Below are 22,650 nucleotides of genomic sequence, written 5' to 3' on the forward strand. Positions count from 1 at the left end.
ATTTGAGGGCCTTCTCAGCAGTGAGACTGTTCTCCCATCTGTGCTGATACATCTGAACCTTTTCTGGTGTCATCCACAGGAACCTTACCCCTCTTTCTGGCCTCTTGCTTTTACCACAGCTTCAAGTAAAGGCTTGACTGATGCTTTCATTTCAGCTTGTTGTCTTAACCAGCCTGACTCCTGGAGAGTTTCTCTTTCTTCTGTTCACCTGTTGACAGTGAAAATGGGTAGAAGGTTCTCTATATCATCTCGCCTTCTGACTATAGCACCCTAATACAAAGATGAGTGTTTCAGGGCTTATATATAAAGAACACTCAATTTGATTGCTTATGCTCAGTTAAGAGAAGAACTCGAGGTTAGAAAACATATCAGTTTCTTAGAGGAAGGGAGGAAGGAAGGAATGGAAGAAGGAAAAAAAAAGAAAGGGAAAAGGAAGGAAAGTTAGACTATGGGCCTTATGAAAACTAACATTTTTAAATAAAATCAAGCTATACGCTAATTGATATGATAACAAAAACAATACTACACATCATGACATCCTGATCAGAATGGATAAATAATGTTTCCCCCCCCCCACAACAATCAATATAATACCCTATTTAAAATATATAGGGCTCTCCAGGTGCCTGAGTGGTTCAGTTGGTTAAGTGTCCAACCTTGGCTCAGGCCATGATCTTGCAGTTTATGAGTTCAAGCCCTGCATCAGGCTCTATGCTGTCAGCTCAGAGCCTGGAGCCTGCTTTAGATTCTGTGTCTCCCTCTCTCTCTGCACCCCCCTCTTTCTCTCAAAAATAAATAACATTTAAAAATTTTAAGATATATAAGGTTCTGAAAAGGAAGCAAACATACAAATTATAAATATTGTAGTTATACTATAACCAACTAACAACCAACTTTGCAAATGATTTTTTAAATCATATTTACCCGCAAAACACAAGGGAAGAAAAGTTCTCATATGATACTGTTTTGTCATCCCTGCAACATATTGTATTATACCTAAATCATGCTCACAAAATACTTGATAGGCCCTTGAATGAATAGATAAATCTATAATGTTAATATGGTTGGGGGATGGCGTAAAATAAACAAAAATTTCCAGAAAGGAAAACTCAAACTTCTCAATATAATCTGCAATCTACAGTTATGGGTTTATGTCTACCCTACATGCATCGCACATTGATATTAATCTCATATCTCAACTATTCTAGTCCAGATCATTTTTTCAGTAGAGTACAAGGCCCAATATCTATCTAAGATTATTAAATTTTTGTTTCACAAGTAACACTGTCCCTCAGTATATGCCCACCTCCGAATGCTTGGTGCCCATAATTCTGATATAGACAAAATGTAGAAGAAAAAAGAAAAAAGTTTATTTTGTCACTTAATCTATTTCTTGCATCCTAAAGACTTTGAAGATGATTCATCAGAGCACTCCCTAAGAGTGAAATAGATAATTTAGGAAAGAATAATACAATGACTCCACTAATTAGACTCTGGTGAACAATCAAGCATCAAAGCAAATCATTAATGAGCAGAAGCAAAGAAGAAAGAAGGTACACAGACCTGACAGTTTCTGCAGTAGAAAATTCTGTCTGAAGTCCTTACCATAGCAACCAGGAGGAGGTGGCTAAAGAAATGAGCCTACTGTCTTGCAGTCTTTAGATAACATGGTTGTGGAAACTTCTGCAATTGTTACTGTTGTCAGGAAGTCACTAGTATTGACTAAGGTGGGGTAGGGAAGACAAATATCAGAGCTAGGCATATTTCTGAAAATTATCATGTAGCATATTATTATGTTATTATGTATATCTACTTTTGAAATATTTTTGATTAAACACTCACACATTCATATTCTGGGAGTGTTCAATGTACAAACCTTCAAAGATGTACTAATTTATTATTTCCAAAAGTGTTCTTTTTAATGGTGTCCAGAATCTCCACCATTAGAAACAATACAATAATGCTAAAGATTAGGTATACAACCTAAATATGTATTAAAATTGAAGTCTATAAATTAGACCACCTTCCTGGTGTACTTTCCTCCCTGAATCTCATTTCAACTAGTTTTAATGTATACTCTATAATCAGATTTTAGCTTATAAATCTAGACAAAAATTAATGTCGTTCTAAATGGGAGCAAATCAATTTAATTCAATATCTGGGAGGATTCAAATTACGCAGCGATCTTCTGCTACAGATATTGATTCGCACAGCCTAAACCATCATAAATAATTGATTTGAATCCATAGTTGTACACTTGGAATTGTATTTCTCTTTTCATGTTTTGTATCTTGAATGGGTCCTCCTTCATTGTTTTTTTTACATAAAAGTCGTACATTTTTTTTAAACTTCACATTCTCTGAGTCGTCTTTCTCATCCCTTATACTGGAATATATGTTTTAATCTACTTTGTTCCTGAGGTTCAGGACTGTGCTTACAGTCACTCCTGAAAGTCTGAGAAGTTGCCATGATCTGTGATTTAAAATAATGAAGACAATTTCTCCTCTGAAATAGTTACCATATAAATTTTCCCCAGATTTCTTGGATTTCAAGACTATATTCCTCTGACAATGTATTTTTATGTTAATGTAATATTCTTCATTACAAAGGATTCTGCTCTTTATGTAGTCTCCTGTTTATTCTTTTTTAATGTTTATTTATTTTTGAGAGGCGGAGAGAGATAGAGTGCAAGCGGGGGAGGGACAGACAGAGAGGGAGGCATAGAATCCCAAGCAGTCTCCAGGCTCTGGGGTGTCAGCACAGAGCCCGAAGCAGGGCTTGAACCCATGAACCATGAGATCATGACCTGAGCTGAAGTCAGATGCTTATCCGACTGAGCCACCCTGGTGCCCCGTCCTGTGCCACATTTTTAAAAATTGAAAAACACAGAAAAAATGTATTTTACTGAGTGTTAACATATCACTTTAATATAATTTTAAATGCTTTTTATATAGGATAATTATAAGAAACTTTTTTATACATTCTTATCTTCCTGCATCCTTTCAACAAATAAGAATTCACTCTGTCCTACTTAACATGTTAGATACATGAGATACAAACATAAACAAAACATAGTCCTTGTCCTTCAAATGTTCAAAGTCTAGTAAGGGGAAATAGGAAGGCATGGGGAAAAAAAGGGAGAATTATAATACAATCTAGTTAGTACTGCAATTAAATGTGAATAGTAGTTATAATTGTAAAACACATCTATTGATGTTACAAAATTACTTGTAAATATTGTTTTGAATAGCCATCACTGAAAGAAGATATTTCCTATAAGAAATAACTAAAATATTCTTGAATTCTAAATAATATTTTCTGAAATGGTTTTGATTTAAAGTTTATTCACAACTGGCAATACTCAAAACTAAAAAAAACAATATTAAAGCTTACCGTGCAGGGCATTAAATCCTTTACATGAGTTTTTCCATTTCACCTCCATTATAAGCTTAAGAGCTAAGTCTTATTAAGTTTAATATGATGATTAACACATAATAGTCAAAGTTTTGCAAACCATGGATGTTTGAGAAAAGACCTTGAAAACACTTTACCACAAGTATTCATATCACAAATATGAATATTGATGACTTATGTGCTGTAATTAAAATTACAGTGAACACTTGGATAGAAGTAAAATATATTACTTATACCATGTGAGAGAATAACTGAACTTAACCTAAATTTGAGTAATCACTTTAATAAAACTTGTATGTAAAGAAAATAAGTATAAAGTGTTTATTTTCAGAGGGGAAAAAGTCCCAATATTATACTTTCGACAACCGTGAAGAGTATGAGGTTTGGGCCTACTTGGAAGCTCATATGTAAACCTGATGTTTCACTGGAGACGAGTCTGTTGAGTTCTTGACCACATGTACCACTTAACATTGGATAAGGGAGGCTTTTGGGGTCTTTTCCGACCTTGTCATGGTTGAATTTGGAATTGATCTACCCCTAGACAGGAATATCAGACTACAGAGTTGTAAATCCCTCAGGGGTAGGTATTTATTTTCAGTAAGAAGACAGCAGCAAGCTGATAGCTGCTTTTCCAAAGGTGCGTACCAGTGATCCTGTCAGGGAGGATACAAGGCAAAACCTCAAAGGGGGTTCTCTGGATGGAGGCTAATTCCCTTTGCCAGAGACGCCAGTCAAAATCACCAGTCGTAGACCCTTGTATTGTCTCCATGCCTAGTGTGCAATAGGGTTCTGGGACTCCAATTTAGTAGTGGGAGACTGGAAAAGACAGCAGTTATTCTTTGAGAAGGCATTGCTAATCTACTCGCATAATTTCAAGAAAGTTTACTTGCCGAGAGGACCCCCAGAACTTTGTCAGGGCTTACCAATCACCCCTTCTGAAGGAGAAGTGTTAACACTACAGTCAGGCCATTGAGACAGACTTGTCACTTGCCAGTGTGGAGGGAGTCACTCATGTTGAGAAAGCTTTTGACATCAGAGGGAGACACATGAAATTCCCATCCACTCATTAGCGGCAAACACTAGGGGAATGTGTCACATTAGCATTTCTCTACCTGTAGCTCTTTACAGTTCGGGATAATGTCCTCTGGCACTTATGGGATGGAGAGGACAGGCACAAAACACATCAATTCCTACTGAGTATTCAGATGTACAAGCAATACATTGAATTGGCCCACAGGGTTCCTTCTATAAGGTCACGTTAGTTCTCCTCCTCCATGTTTGATTATTTAATATTCTTTTTTTTTTTTAATTCTAGAGACAAAGATTTGTTACAGCACAACAGGCAAATGAATTTCATGTTCTCATCCCTGGAGTCCCACCACAGAGATGCAGAGGTGAGTTCAAGTGGATGTTGTGCAAATAGTGGGTTTGTGCCACAATTGGAAAACCACGAGTTTAGAAAACTCAATTTTTTAGAGAAGGCTGCTAGGAAACCTGTTCAACCTTAATCTTGGAGAATAGTGTTTTTGTTATTTTGGTCAGGGAACAAATTTGCTCTCCACCCTGGAGGGAGACACTTTTCTATCTTCCAAGATTGTTTGCTATCCCCTAACATCCATGAAAATATTGTATGGCTCTAGAGCTGACACAACACGTCCAGGAATATGTCAGACTCACGGAGATCCATAATGGGAGACATATTGTAATTCTGGATTTCTCATGGACTATAGCTTCACTAAGGCAAGGACCAACTTTCCTGTGTCCATTGTTTTAATCGCAGTTTTCAAATTCATTGGAACATAACAGGAACTTGATATTTGTCAGTAAATGAATGAACTGAAGTGTAATAGAAACAAATCTGTATTTATAATACAGGATGATATACTTTAGAACTATAGTGGTAATGGTAGTCTGAAACACATGAGCTTCACAGTTAAAAGCTATCAGTATTAGGCATAATCTATTAAGTTTTATCTCTGATTGTTGCATGGCTAAAATTGAACAACAACAACAACAACAAAAAAAAAAACTTGAAAACTAAGCAGAAAAAATTCCATGGTAAATACTGAAGAAAATGCACTTTTAAGCCTAGATAGGAAATTGCAAAGAGGAAATAATGTTTCTCTATCTACTAAACATAATATTTATAAAGTTATAAAGTACATAAATACCTAAATTAAAAGAAATAAAATTAAAATCAGAGGACTTATTGGTTAAAAACAAAGACATTATTTATAATAATAATAGTGAGATACCGTGAAAATTTGTGTCTGAAGACCAATAAGATATATACTCAACATTATTTATGTCGCCCATGCGATCATGACTAAAACCCTCAACTTACCCTTTAAAAATCCTTTCCAAACATATTTCTCAATGCTTGGCTGTATATTGTGTATCCTAGTAAGTATGACCTAGGCTTCCAAATTTGTTCCTAAGCTCTTGCTCTACCTTCCATCTATAATATACTTCTGTTCCGACTCTGTGTGTTAAAATCTTAACATTTCAAGGCCACTTTCAAATGAAAATTGAAATTTTCAATTGAAAATTGAAATTATTAATGAAACATGTCCTAGTCCCATAGTGTTCCTCTCTGGAATCCACAGAGCATAGTCTTAGATTTTCTTCCTTTCTTCTTTCCTTCATTCCTTCCTCCTTCCCTCCATCCTTCCTTCTCTCTATTTTTATTTTCTCTTTTATCCTTTTTTAAACACAGAAGTAGTTCTTTCTTTTAGCTTTACACTAGCATCTGTTGCATTACATAAATGGGTTACTTATAAAAACAATGTTAAAAATCTGTAGAGTTTTTAAGGGCACGTTCTATCTTGCTATATTAGATGTAAATTAAAACAATAATTAAAATAATGTTTTCCTTATCTTTATTTTAGAATTTTAATTCACCATGTCTTAAGACGATTAAGATAGCATTTGGCACTAAACTTCACATATATAAATTTACTTCTAATATTGAAAATCAATAAGTAGAGAATCAAGGCTTTGGTATTATTTAGAGCTAATATTATTCTAGAAAAAGAAGAAACTAATTAAATGATGATTATGAGTAGCACATCGTTTCAGATAATTAGCAAATAGCATAGCAACAATAGGAAACATACAAAAAATTATTCTGTGAAATCTAACATTTAACATTAAGTGGCAAATTGTTACATTGTATAACTCACTCTTTTCAGCACGTTTGAAGGGTTTCTAAATGTTGTTAAACTTTGAACTTAGTAAGTCCCATAAATAAACTAAAAATGTATTCCTGAGGCTTTAGGGATATTTTACATTCCTTCATAAAACTAACCTCAGACAAGGACATGGCTTGTATTCTGAGGAATACTTATAATAGTATTTGTATAATTATCTAGAAGATACACATGTAAAATTTTCATTGGTAGATAAGAATTAAGGAGTCCTTAATGTAAATACAAATGTTTGCATATTTAATCCTTGTTGGAAATTTCATTTGTTCCTCAGTCCCTTATGACATCATTTAGGTAATTTTCATATATTTTCACTAGTTTGGACTTATGTGTATACAATAACAAATAAAATAGGGGAGTGTTTCTTAAATTTCTAGACAAACATGGAAGAGATGACAGCCATAATATAAAGAAATATCCCTCTTATTGTCTATTTTTAAGAACTCTCCAGAGAAAGAAGTGAGATGTTTTATAGCCTTCCTTGTCAACAATGGTAAATGCAACTGGGAGAAATAATTTAAAAATATAAAGAACACCCCTGGGGTACAGAAACAATGATTAAGTTTTAGAGTAATGGCATAATCTCTTACTTATTGAATATTATTAGAGAAATTAAAACTATCTGCAAAAAAATAGGGTGAAAACTAAGGAAACCTTAAGAATCTAATCCCTCATGAATGTGTGAAAGATTTTTGTACAAATATCTGAAGCCAAAGCATTATCACCACAATCTATTAATTATAATTTATAAAAGATAATTTAATTGATTTTTGAAAAAAAATGCATGTAATAATAAAGTATGCCATACTTAAAAGTTAAAAAAATAAATTGAAAAAATTCTTCCAGACATAAACATTAACCTTATGTCAATAATATTCAAGATATCTATGTTTATATAGATAGAAAATTAAAAAAATAGAAATACAAATAGTGAGGAATATCTTATACGGATAGCTTTATTAACATGAGATAAATTTCATCTGATAATGACCATAAGGGAGAGACTGCAGTCCAACAATGGCAAGTTTATTAAATTGCCAAGGCAAAAGGGGATATCTGAGAGGAACCACTGAATTTTTATCACCAAACAGAAGAAGAAGCAGTATTGACATAAGATTTGGGAAAAGGATTTGTGTTGTAGGTCAAATTTAAATAAAGCAGTGGTTTGACAATCTCAGCAAAGATGGCTGTTTGTAAAGTGTTTAATGTCAGGTCTTGGAAGCTGAGTTGGAAGCAGAGTCCCGTTTTTCTTAGGAACTAGAAAGTTAAGATAAATGTGGAATACTGTCTTTGGAAACCCCTTGGCTGAAATCCCTTTCCCGGCTGATTCTGCTTATGCAAGTGACTAAGATCCTTCAGGCAATAGTGTAGAGTTCCATTACATACTTCTAATAGTCTATGCTTTTAAAGAATGTTCCCCTGGCATCATGTCTTTTGTTAATTGACATAAGCGGAATTTGCATGTTTACAATGGAATCAAGCAGTACACACATTTTAGCAAACATATTTGATTTCGTCTTCCTATATTTAACAAAAGAGCGGAGGTATCACAATGCAACGGGGCTAAGAGTGATAGGATTCAGTAACAAATCTCTCTGGGAATAAGGTAATCATGACTGTTGTCTTCTAACATTGAATCTTCTGTGGAGAAATCAAAGATCAGCCTGATATTTTCCTTTAATTGATACTTTTTTACCTCTGCACTGGATAATTTTTTTTTATTTTAATTTTTGGTGTCTCTGTTTGCTGAGGAATTTTAGTGTTTAATCCACCTAGCCATGAATATCATAGTCCTGTACAAATATAATTTCTGGCATCATATTGGCCCAACAATTAAGCATAGACCTAGGAAAGTATACTTTTACCTGAACATTAGTTTAGTTATTTTACCTCCCCTACTTTATTTAACTGATTATCCAGAAGCCGTCACCATTTGACTCCAAAGATGGATTGAGGTAACAGGACTTATATTTTTATATCTTATTTTTAATAGTTTGCAATGCAGAAGGATCTTTTCCTGGGAATCTCATATTGTCTTCCTCCTTTCCAGAGGATCACGTGCTGTTTATTGTATCTGTTTTTAGTTCTGCAAACCCCTGGCTTATTGTTGGTGTTGATTACCTCTGTGAAAACATAATCATTCTTCCTTTCTTTGCTACTTACCTACTATTAAAGCAAGCTAGACGATGAGTTCAGGAACTCATTCTCCTGACATCTTGGTGGGGGAATGGGCATGTTTACACTCATGGGCTTTCTTGGACATTATTCTTTTTCCTGAGCTACCTGCTTATCTTCTCCTTTTGATGATCTTGAATTTGGGGTATGTTAATAAGCAGTTCCATGATTTGGCCAACTTGCCTTCTTTCACAAACTTTATTTCTATGGTGTTTGTGTATAGATATAAGCCAGAGAGTTCTGCCAAAATCTCTCTTTGCCCTTTTATTGCATAAGATTTGGGTAACTTTGCTTTTTTGTTGCAGACAGTAACTTTCACTCTGTTCTTGTTGTTTGAAAAAAATGGGCAGTGCAGGTGTGGGAGGATTCTCTCTGATAGGAAAAGTGAAAATTATGTCAAATCTGGAATCATTCTTGCATCTTTACTCAGATCTTAATTTATAGCATTTAAAGTATTAAAGGCTTAAGACTGGTTAACAAGAGGGAGTATAAAATAAGGAAAATTTTATTTCTTTTATCAAGGCTGCTAGTATGTTTTATTAGTTTCATTTAACTCTATCTTTTGTATTACATTCTTATTTTTCAAGGTTTTAAGTAAAGCATGTACAATTTTAAATTCAGTAAACAAAATATATAATTATAATCAAGTTCTCAACATTGTTTGCTGTTAGTAGTCTTTGTAATGAGTGTCAGTCTATTTTCACTGTTTCTTAAAAGCAAGTATTTTTAAACCATTTAAAGTATTTTTATGAGTCATATTTCAGAATGATGATTATGTTATTGAAACATTGTAGACAGCAGATGGGAAGTGAGAGTCTGATGAAATGTTAGAGTACCTAAATGCTCAAACATAATTATTGCCATTTTCCACATAATAGGAAAAATATTCCACATTAATATTAACCATAATTATCAAGAGTATTTACCTTTTCTAAATAGTTCCCATAGTATTGATTATCCAATTATTTCCCACACACCTCTCTCTTTTATTATGTTCAATAGAATATTACTGAAAGCTTACAAAGCTTTTTATCATGTTATCATACCCCCTCAACTTTTTCTGAGTAATATGACTTTGATTTATCCTTCACCAAAGTATCCCCAAACACTCCTGTTTTTATTGCGAAGATTCTTGACAATTCTAGAACCAAATCACATGTGTAAAAACATTCATACTGTTTTGCAAAACTATGTGTTCGAATTTCACTCCTCCTTTTGTTTAATTATTAGAAGTTCATAGTTCCCTACCTCTCTTGTACCTCGTCCCCTTTTCACAGACTCTCTCTCTCTCTCTTTCCCTTCTCTCTCTCTCTCTCTCTCTCTCTCTCTCTCTATATATATATATATATATATATATATACATATATATTTTTTATTTTGCTTAAAAATATTTGTAGAAACAATCTTTATATTACATAATATTTTCTTTAAGTTTTGGCTTTTGTTTTCTTAAATATACTGTGAAAAATAAATAAATACTATTTTAGAACTTCAGCATAGGTAGTGTATCAATTTCACTTAATTTTCTTTTGATAACATGACTTGACCTACCTCTGAAATTCAAATATGAACTCTCTAAAAACCCCTGAAATGAATTGTCTGAAGCTACAAAAGGTTTTAATCACTTTATTTTTATAAGTTCATATAATTTGTTTAAATTTAATGGTTTTCTAAATATATAATTTATGCCTCAAAAACTCATTTTGGATTACATATAGCCTCTGCCTTCCCATCTCCACTCCCATTGCTTGCCTGAAATAAGTTTGTTACTTTTTTCCTTACATATAATCTTAACTGCGGGGACTCAAATATTCTCAATGGGTTTCCATTTTTTTTTCTTTTTTAAACTAGAACTTCTCTTTGTTGGTCTCTCTCCATTTTTCTATCTCTTAATTTTTCTAGTTCAAACTTCTCCCAGAAGCTTAGATCCTCTCCCACCAACTATTCTTGCTAAATGTCTTTCCAGTGAGTTCAGCTGGTTATTGTTTCTTTGACAATAATTTTCCTTATAGATATACATAGCTTTGTTAATAGTAAATAACTTGCAAAATACTAATATGCCAAATTACGCTTTCACAATTTTATGTAAAACCTTTATTATATACTTGCTTTCAGTTTATCAGAAATGGATATCTTTAATTTTAGTATATCTATTTTTATATTATGGAGATTTCTACATGAATTAATTTTATTATTTAACATTACTTCCTACAGTTGAGTTAATAAGTTTAGGTTTAAGTGGGAGAACAACAAAAAAAACAATGAAAAAAATAACCTAGAAAGCTGAAAATACTTATCCTGGTCTTTTAATAGGATATGGTCTCAAATTACTACATTTGAACCTGTAGCAATATGTTTACCAAACAGACCTCTTTCAGAAATTACAAATATTCAATATACATTTTAATAATATTGAAAAATAGGAACTTATAAAAAATGCTATACTCAATGTACTAAAATGGTAAAGCGTTTTCTGTCACAAAGTACTGTACTAGGAAAAAGCCATTCCTTCATGTTTGCATGTATTATGAATGACCTCTTTGTGAGATTAAGAAGGTCAATGTCATGTTTTCATAAATAGTAGAATTTATGTGAGAACAGTGGCAGTGTGAGGTATAGCAAAATTAAAAATCACGAAAATCATAAATCTTATATTATCTAAGTGTTATAGGTAATTATTACACCATTTATTTGTATTCATTCCTACGTCAGTAAAGCTATGTAACAGTTATAATGAATTCAATTAGGGCACATAATAAAAACTTGAGTGAAAATAAAATATTTAACATTACCTTGGGTATGAAAAAGCCAATAACCCTATTTTTATTCTTAAATTTGCAAAAGCATGGAGTGCCTGGGTGTCTCGGTTAAGTGTCTGACTTCAGCTCAGGTCATGATCGCATGGTTTGTGAGTTTGAGCCCTCATCAGGCTCTCTGCTGTCAGCACAGATCCTGCTTCAGATCCTCTGTCCCCTTCTCTCTCTGCCCCTCCACCCCTCGTTTTTTTTCTTTCTCTCTCTCTCTGTCTCTCTCTCTCTCCTTCTCTCTCAAAATAAAAACAAGCTTTAAATTTGCAAAAGCTTAAGCTAAATAAATGATTATTTTTAGCATCTAAAGTGCATTAACAATCTAAGCAAAAAGAAAGAAAGAAAGAAAGAAAGAAAGAAAGAAAGAAAGAAAGAAAGAGAAAGAAAGTGAAATGATAACCAGGAAAATCTAAAACATTAGTGTGCTTTTCCATTTTATACATTTCAGTATAATTTCCATTTGAACCCACTGTTTTCACAAAAATATGCTCTAGGGGTACCTGGGTGGCTCAGTCAGTTAAGCATCTAACTCTTGGTTTCAGCTCAGGTCATGCTTTCATGGTTCATCTGTTTGAGCCCCACTTTGGGCTCTGTGCAGACAGCATTGAGCTTGCTTGATGTTCTCTGTCTCCCTCTCTCTACCCCTCCTTCCCAAAAATAAATAAATAAACTTAAAAAAATATGCTCTAATATAGAAATGTATGATTTTTTCCTTCTGAGTTAAGACTATGACTTTTTTTAATTAAGTTTTTAAATTTTAATTCTAACATAATTAACATACAGTGTTATCCTTTTCTAGGATTTTTTTTAGTTTTGGGTTTCACATGTGGGTCCTTAATCCATTTTGAGTTTATTTTTGTGTATGATGTAAGGAAGTGGTCCAGGTTCATTCTTTAACATGCAGCTATCCAGTTAGACTATGACTTTCTTAAAAAAATAAATATCATCTGAAGCCTCAATGTTTTATAATATCAAAATACACCAGGGAATTTTTATCTCCACATTATGTACATATTTACATTTTTAAAAAGGACTTTAAGATTTAGACAATATTATAATCCTTTTCAAAGCAATACATAGAATATTAATAGATAGCTTCAAAAGATTATGAATGATAACTTTATGTTAATGTATGAGTTATTTTAAAGTACCATGTATAAGAAGAGAAAAAAACCTCATTGGCAGTTATAAATAAAACTGGTTTTAACTAAAATTTAAAATTTTTTCAATTTTGAGCCATGGCATCACTTCTAAAGTTTATTTATTTATTTTGAGAGAGAGATAGAGTACAAGCAGGGGAGGGCCAGAAAAAGAGGGAGAGAGAACATCCCAAGCAGGCTGGAGGGGAGGCAAGTTGTGGATGGGCTAAATGGTGATGGGTATTAAGGTGGGCACTTGTGATAAACACTGGGTATTGTATGTTAAGCAATGAATCACTAAATTCTACCCTTGAAAATTTTAAAAAGCACAATTTGTTAAAAAAAGGAAAAGAAAAAGAAAAAGTACATTTGTTAATTCATCAAGTGACTAGTATCATATTTTTAGCATTATAGGAAAGAGCCATAACTGTCAACCATAATTTACTCCAATAATAGTCAATAATTTTAAGTGTTATTTGTCTAGATCTAGAAATCACGATTACTGAAATTTTAAAAAACTATCAGAAATCTCTCAATATACATTTTTGTAGGCTATCTGTAAATACAGCTGATTCTCATTATTCACATTTGTAAGTACAATTGATCTTCATTATTTACAAATTCCACATTTGAGAATTCTACTCATTCAAATTAGTTTGTAATAAGTCAATAATCACAACAAAAACTTTTTAGTTGCCAGATGCATATATTCCCAGCTGAAGGAGAACAAATTGATGCTCTGCCTTCTTGTTTGAGCCCTCATCCTGTAAACAAGTGTCCTTTTTGCAGTCTATTTACTGTCATGCTTTTCACATTTTTTGAGTTTTCTGTTAGTGTTTTCACTGTTTAAAAGAGTCCCAGTCAGCTTACTGAAGTGCTGTTTAGTGTTCCAAGGCATAAGTGGCCTGTCGTTTGTTTTAGGGACAAAATATGTATGTTCATAAAGTTTGGTCAGGCACAAGCCATAGTACTGTTGGCCACAAGTTCAATATAAACGAATCAACTGTATATTAAGTTAGATATCATTGGACACAAACACACTAAAACAAGTTTACTTATATATCAGTGGACAAAAGTATTGTGACTAGAGGTTTGTAGGAACCTAACTTTCTATTTCCGTTGGGAGCAAAGGATCAGTATTCATTAGTAAATTCAGTGTTCATGGCAACTTTACGGAATATAACTATTGCAAGTTATGAGAAGCAATTGTATATTTGTATTAATTTCATAGAAATTCAAGTGAATTCAGTTCTTGATGTAATTTTTAAGAGTAGGATATGTGGTAAATGCAACATTACTTGCTGGGCTCTCCTCCCCTCTCTTTTACCTTTGTTTCTCTTAACCAGGTGTGTTGATGGTTTCTCTACTTCTATGTCTCTCTTATCAGTTCCTTTTTTTTTTTTTTTTTTGAGAGAGAGAGAGCATGCAAGTAGGGGAGAGGGGCAGAGGGAGAGAGAGGATCTTAAGCAGGCTCCATGCTCAGTGGAGAGTTCAATGCAGGACTTGATCCCATGACACCGGGATCAGGACCTGAGCTGAAACAAAGAGTCAGACACTCAACCAACTGAGCCACCCCAGCACCCCTCCCTTACCAAGTTTTTATATAAAGGATATTCACAAACATCTTACTTTTAATAGTCATTTTTAAGGATTAGAAATCTAATTAGTTTCTCATAGAAGTATTAAATCATCTATTTATCATTTTTCTACTGTAAATTATGTCTAGTTGATTATGCTCTGAAAGAAAATGAATTTTGCTTTCCTTCATTTATTCATTACTTACTTGCCTACTAACTACTTTGAGTTGAAGTGACTATTCAAATACCTTGCCAATTTTTAATGGGATTGTGTGCTTTCTTATTATTTAATTGTAAAAGTTCTTTTTATATCACCTCGATACCAATATTTTGTTAGATATATGTTTCTTTAACATTTTATTCCAGTCTGTGGATTTTATTTTCACTGTCTTAGTGTCTTCTGAATAAGCTAGAGCTTTATATTTTGATGAAGTCTTATTTATCAATTTTCAAAATGATAAATACTTACACTTTTCTGTTCTCTGAGCAATCTCAGCCTAGCCCAAGGTGACAGTGCCATTCATCTACATTTCCCTCTACAAGTTTTAGAACTATTTATTTACATTCAAGGTTATGTTTAAATCTATTATTCAAGTTAATTTTTAAGTGTATTGTGAGAAATGGGTAGAGGTTTATTAATTTTTAGAAATGAATGTCTAATTGTTCCAGAACCATTTGGTAAAAATCCCATTTTTTTTCCACTGAATTGGCTTTTTCAATATTCAAACATCCTTATACATGGGTCTATTTCCAGAGTTAACTACGGGTCTTGCCTTTTGACCATATGATACCATTTATGTTTATAGTAAGTATTGAAATCCCAATCAATGTCATCTCACAAATTTTTGTTTTAAGTTAATTTTGCTTTACCTATTCTATCAATTTATCAATCAAATGAGTGCACTTTGATATGTCTGTTGTGTCATATATATTTTTTTAATCTTTATTTTTTTTATTTTATGAGAGAGAGAGAGAGAGAGAGAGGGAGAGAGAAACTGAGCGGGGGAGGGGAAGAAAGAGGGAGACAGAGGATCCAAAGCCAGCTCTGCACTGACAGCAGACAGCTTAATGTGGGGCTCAAACCCATGAACTGTGAGATTATGACCTGAGCCAAAGTTAGACACTTAAGAGACTAAGCCACCTGGATGCCCCTGTTGTGTCATATATTTTAATTTCTCTGCCAGTTCTAAATACTTAGGTTTTGTGCAGTTTTCTCACATAGTGAGATAATTTTTAAATAATAATAGTAATGACAATAATAATAACATTTTTAAAAATTAGTTTTAATTTAAAACAAAAATAAAACACTATATGCAAGATTCATTCCCGAGTGTACGTATGTGTGTGTGTGTGTATATATACATATATTATGTATGTATATTTGTGAATGTATATATGTATGTATGCCTTGTATATATAGTATGTATAAGTTGTGTATGTATTATATATATACACTATATAGAGAGTGTGTATATACATATAAAGAGAAAGAGATTAATTTACTCAGAAATATCTGTATAAAGATAATAATGACATATCTTAAATTTACTTCAGTGTCCCTCATTCTAATAATTTCTCAAGTACATTCACATGTTCTTTGAATAAGGTTAAATGTCTTTACTGTAGACACAACCCTATAATGAATGCCCTAGAATATATTGAGAACGCATAATTTATTGCATATATGGTTTCATGTGAACACTTCTCTATTTAAACAATTATACTACCTTGAGCATCACTTTATTTCTAACTTATCACGTTTCATCAGAAAGGTTATGTTTATCCCTTAATCTATATTTATTATATATCTGTAATTTTATTTAACTATATGTATAGGTTTTTGTGTATGTGTATGAAACGAAAATGGCTTTAACTACCATAAATATCTATATCTTTAGTCTTTCTTAACTTTAGAAACATGGTTAAAAATATAATTATGTCCAAAAATTCACACTGCTATAGCTTCAATGGGAACTAAGGGCATGAGGTAAAAAATAGATTTAAGAATTGTAAAAAATAAAATTAATAGTTTTAGCTTATTATTAATGTCAGTATTTAAAAGTGTTATTAAGCATTGTCCAAACTATCCTGCAGTTGATTATGCCTTACTAGTGAGACAAAACATAAAGCATAAGCATGATTTGAATTTAGTTGTTTGAAATTAACTCCAAAGGGAATGTAGATTTGAGAACAAAACCTTACATTTGGCAAAATCAGAAGAGAGAATCAGGAGGAGTTGTATGTGAGACTGGTCACTTGAGATTTGAGTATACCATTAGCGAAACTGCTGAAAGTTAACCGTGTTGAAAAAATGAATTATTTTCAGGGATATCAGCCTTTGTCAAGAACTACATTTGACACCCACTGAATCTAGGGTAGAGACTTTCCTTTGTAGTTCATAAGATATTTTTTCCATAAAAGGATCATTTTACTGTTAAAACAAAATTCAACTGAGCAAATTTTGAAGATCGTTTCTTGGCTTTATTCAATGTATCATGAATTGGGCAGCTTCTCATTTAGCAAATAGAAAGGAACTCTGAGGAGCTGTGCAAAATGGAAGACTTTTTTAAGGCAGAAGTGGGTGGGAAAAGGAAGTTTACTTACTTGGGATAGATTGTTTCACATAAAGTCACCTTCCGCTAGGGGAAGGCAGGGGGTCTATCAGGCAGATTATCTCACTAGTGTTGACCAGATAATTCCAGATTAATTGGTTAAGATTACATTTCTAGGGGAAACTAAAGCTGCAATGAGGTTATTAGATATTAAGTCTTGGTTTGATGACATGAGCTTAGCACAGGTGACTCCATTTGGGATCTGCGGTCTCCTTTTAACAATACAAATTTTCTCAGCTTCAACTCGAATGGTTTATTTTTCATGTATCTAAAATAGAATTTACATTTTTTCTACATTTATGTCTTCTTTTTTGTCAAATTTCTCAAAGTTATAAATCCCAAGTGCATGATTATTGTTATTACCACTTTCTAACTTAATCAAAAGTTACCATTGAGTGGCTTGAGTTTGTCTTGTCTCACCAGCATTAGATATTGCTAGAAAAGTCTCTAAGTCTAGAAGCCATATGTGAGAAGTTAGATGAATAGAACCAGATAATATTAATATTTATTGATTTTCTCTATTTTAGAGATGTGCAAGTATCTATTAGAAAAGTATGGGGTTAAGGGCAAAACCTGGCTCAATGATTTGTGAGTTATATATTCCTGAGTAAGGTTCTATAAATTCTATGTCTTGGTTTTCCCATCTGTAAAGCAGATAAAATGTTATGATCTCAGATCTCAGAGCTCTGTTGCAAGGATTAACTGAGTCTTCTGTGAATGCCTCTCATTCAGTGAGCACTTGATAGAGAATAGCTTTCTTTCTTATTATTATTAATTATTAAGGTTTTAATTCTCATATCAATACAATTGTGGAGTTAGTTGTATTTATGTCACTTTACAGAAACTGAGGTTTGGAGAGGTTAAGTAACTTGTCCAGTACAAATCTCTTAAGAGTTAGACTGAGTTTTAACAGGGTTTGGAATTAATTGAATTAGATTCCGTTTGGGAAACCCATGTATTTTTTGTTTTGTTTTGTTTTTTAACTTTTAATGTTTATTTATTTTTGAGAGACAGAGAGAGAGAGGCAGAGCATGAGCGGCAGAGGGGCAAAGAGAGAGAGGGAGACACAGAATCTGAAGCAAGCTCCAGGCTCTTAGTTGTCAGCACAGAGCCCAACATAGGGCTCAAACCCGCGACCTATGAGATCATGACCTGAGCCGAAGTTGGACGCTTAATCCACTGAGCCACACAGGCACCCCCACCATGTTTTTTTTTTTTTAAATAAGTTGTAAAATATTTGATTGTAGTGAATCTTAATGCTACCCAACCCCTGGCTATCACTTCTATATTTCAGGGAGTGCTATTGGACTTTAAAATGTACTTGAATTGTACTTGAAATATATGTATGTATGCATTAGGTATCATATATATATATATATATATATATATATAGGATTGTATATCACTTGGATATATATATTATATATTGGATGTATTGGATATCACTTTATATATATATATATATATATATATATATATATATAATACATATATATGCACACACACTTACATATGCATATATATGTATACATATATATTTCATGTATATATAATGCATATATTATGAACAATTGTTATCCTTCCCAGTTGGATATACTATGAGAAGTTAGCAAATAGGCGATGTTACCTCTCATTTATTTAGAAATTATTAGATTAGAAATTATTTCAGACTTAGAAATCCCATCTGGCACAAAACAACTTATTCAAACATTGACCAACTACTTCTTTTATTTCATTCCATACATTCTGGTCAACCATGAACCATCAATAACTCCTTTTGAGTACCACACTTTAACAACTTTTACATCAAGCCAACAACTACATGACCTAACCCATATTTTCCTAGCTTGTTGATGAGTATGCCATGTGGGACAGTGTTAAAAGACTTCCTGAGGTCAAGCTCCATTTCACTTATCGTAGATTGAAAGAATAAAGTCCATTATTCTGTCATAGTAGGAAATATGTTTGGCTTGACAATGATTTGTAACTCAAGTCATGCTATTTATAACCCAGCACTTTGTGATCCTCAAAGGGTTTGCAAATTGCCCCTTGGATGATAGTATACAGTATGTTTCCCCATTTAAGTTAAAGTAGCTAGTCTGTAGTATCCAGCACTATTTTTGTCCTTTGAGAGGTAGTTTCTTTTCGTTCTTAAAGCTTGTCAAAATGGTAATCAGACTCTGAACTTACATGGCACTAACTATAAAAGCATTTGTTTTTACAATAAAGAGTTTTACATATAAACTTGCTATATAATAAGATAGATGGATAATTTAAACAGTTTATGAATATAATTTGTCACCTTTTGAAATGATTCTACTAAGTATTTAAATCAGGTATTTCTGTAAACTCTCAACTGATTGTTTTATAATAGCTAGCAGAATACAAGATCCTAATTTTCAAATCTGTCCTTGCAAGTTTGAAGGTTACCTACCGACTGATTAGAACTGTCAGGCCTCATGACATTTATTATATAGTGTTCCTGTTAAGGTTGCTTATGAAACTATTAGCCTTTTCCTTCGACATTTGCTGTTCTGCATGAATGAGTATATTTATATTCCTGTAAACTTTGTATTGCTTTAAAGGTAGTTTAAGCAAAACTCAGGTTAAATGAGTTGCTAACAAGTTATCTTCATTGAATTGCTTTTGTTTACACTTAAAACCTATTCTATTCCCTAATGTTTTATTTTCTTTTATTACTGTTAATTTAATTTACAGGCAGTTGAAAATTTATCTATGGGAATTAGAACAATAATAATTAAAATTATGTTAAGTGGCCATGAGAGGATATGGGTACAATGGATACATTTTTAAAATTTGCTTTAAAATTATAAAAGTTTTACTCCTTCTCAGAGGGTTAACTTGATAAACCAAAATATTTATTTTTATATTATATGTATGTAATGAGCCATAATTTATGCCCTAAATAAGAACTTATCTCTTTTGCTGTCATATTTCAGAAATGATATATATTTATATATCACATATCATATATCTGCCTTATGGATAAGTAGGCATGCATTTGTTTGATTAACTTGATTGACTGTGAAGGTAGGGTAATAGTTATATTTTTACTTTCTCTGTTCCGAACACAGTGTTTTTACTTACATTCATCCTTAAATTTAACTAAAGTGAATTAAAATGGAAATGCTTTCTTTTAAAATTATTTGCAAAACTATAATACACTAATATTTTCCTTTGAGTGACTTTGAACATAGAGGTTAGCTAGGGGTGCCTGGGTGGCTCAGTCAGTTAAGCATCTGACTCTTGATTTCGGCTCGGGTCATAATCTCACAGTTCATGAGATCAAGCCCCATGTCGGACTCTGTGCTGAGTGTGGAGCCCTCTGTGGTTTCTCTCTCTCTCTCTCTCTCTCTCTCTCTCTCTCTCTCTCTGCCCCTCCCCTGTTCATGCATGCATGCACACACTCTCTCTCAAAATAAATAAACATTAAAAAATAGAGGTTAGCTAATAATTAGAAATCATTTTAAGAACTGCAATAGATTATAAATCTGATATGTATTTGTACTTCTGTGAGTGAAAAATCTGATCTCAAAAATTAGAAGAGTATTTAGTATGAGGCTAAAGATTTAGTTCAGCAATCTGCTTTAGTGGAATATATAGTAAAATAATAATATGTGCCTAATTTTATCCAGAAGAGATTTGAAAATTAGGAGAATATTTCCATCTAAATACAGACTGATTCTCTAAATCTTATTTAACATTCTCTGAGGGCTAAATATAACATAAATTTTAAAAAACAAAAGTGGATCACAGATTTTCAAAATCATTAAAATAAAAAAGAGAAAGAAACAGGAGAGTAGGACTTTCTAAGGTATTATTATCTATTTAAATCAGATATATTCAAGTACATTCTACATTAAACTTTTCTCAGCCTAGCAGGGAGAGACTTTGCAAGGGGTCATTTCCTGTCTGGTAAACCCATATAATTAGAAACAACAGCCAAGAAAGGCACATTTCATTCAATGATTGGACCAATAAATGAGTTCAAGCAAATGAAAAGGAGATATTTAACTAGTTAAGACCAGGAACAAAGGAAAAACAATTTAGAAGTTGAGCTCAGAGCAGTCTTTTGGGTTTACAAATAATCAATTTTGGGTCCTTGGAGAGGTCCAAGGGTCATAGCTTCAGAACAACCAAAACAGATCTTTTTTGTTTGATGTGGAAAGAGAGAAATAGAGAATATCAGAGAAAGGATGAATTTAAGATTAGAATAGTATTAAAATGAAAAACTAAAATTGTCAGTGAACCAAACAGAGAAGGATCTACTCCAGAAAAAAATAGGGATTCTGTAACTATCTTTGACTCTTTATTTGCAATTCTTTTACATAGTTTGTTCATGGTCTCTCAAATTGTACATATTGCTTATTTTTATAGACTACAGTGTTGGATAAATTTGCTCTTTTCTAAGATTTACTGAACCAACTCACCACTTTATCCTCCAAGCTGTAGTTTTACATGATGACAGTACAAGTGAACAGTTGTTAAATTAAGAATCTCACATGATGCAGAGGGAGTTTTATTGATTTGTATAAATTCTGCCCTGGCTGCACCATTTAAGATGTCTTGTATCACTTTTGAAAACAATTTTGTAAGATTTCTTTATTGTTGAATAAAACTACTATGGAATAGATTGCTATTTACAAGGAACAACGCATTTCTTAATCCATTCTTTGTATTGACTCATATTAGTGACATCCATAAACAGAAGTCTATGACTTACAATTAAAATTCCTGTACAATGTGGTGTAGTTATTAAGGGAGAAGGGATTATTGCCTATATTGCCCAAAGCTCATTAGCTACCTGATGTTCAGAGATATACAAGCCTCAGAGGGTAGATGAACAAATCTCAAAGCTTGAGATAATTTCAGTATGGCAGATTCTATAAATTGAATATGCTTTTTCTTAAGATAAAAAATTAGATAAAAGTAATGAATATGAATGTTCAATTTTATTTTCAAGATTCACATCTATATCATTACCTATTGAAATCTGAATAATTTGTAGATTTAGTGGTGTCAACATGCAAAGGCCAACTGGACATTTACTAGGAAGACCATGCAGTATGGCACTGCTCAGATTATCTTATAATTATCTCATGTTTTGTTTTCAGGTTTATAAATCCAGAAAAAAAATGCACACACATACAGACGCATACATATATTTATTTATATTCAAGTTGATTAAATTCCAATTGGCTAACTCATAATATCCAAATATCAAAGACATGCAAAAGCTGTTTTGCTGAGATATTCAGACATGAGATGCTCTGATAATACTAATTCATAACAAAATGCAGAACTGTTCCATGGACCAGAATTCTAAGGGAAGAGGGGCACCTGGGTGGCTTAGTCAGTTAAGCGTCTGACTTTGGGTCAGGTCATGATCTCACGGTTCTTGAGTTTGAACCCCGTGTCAGGCTCTGTGCTTGACAGCTCAGAGAATGGAGCTTGTTTCAGATTCTCTGTCTCCCTCTCTCTCTCTGCCCCTCCCCTGCTCATGGTGTCTCTCTCTCTCTCAAAAATAAATAAACATTAAAAAAAATTAAAGAATTCTAAGGGAAGAATCCATTGATTTCCTAGGCTGTTTGGCTTCCAAAATGATTTTTTTGTAATATCAGAATAAATGTACTGGGTTGTGGTTTAGAACCAAGACTTTTTAAAAATATAATTTATTGTCAAGTTAACTAACATACAGT

Source organism: Panthera leo, chromosome A1 (assembly GCF_018350215.1).
Source record: "Panthera leo isolate Ple1 chromosome A1, P.leo_Ple1_pat1.1, whole genome shotgun sequence".
Lineage (NCBI taxonomy): Eukaryota > Metazoa > Chordata > Mammalia > Carnivora > Felidae > Panthera > Panthera leo.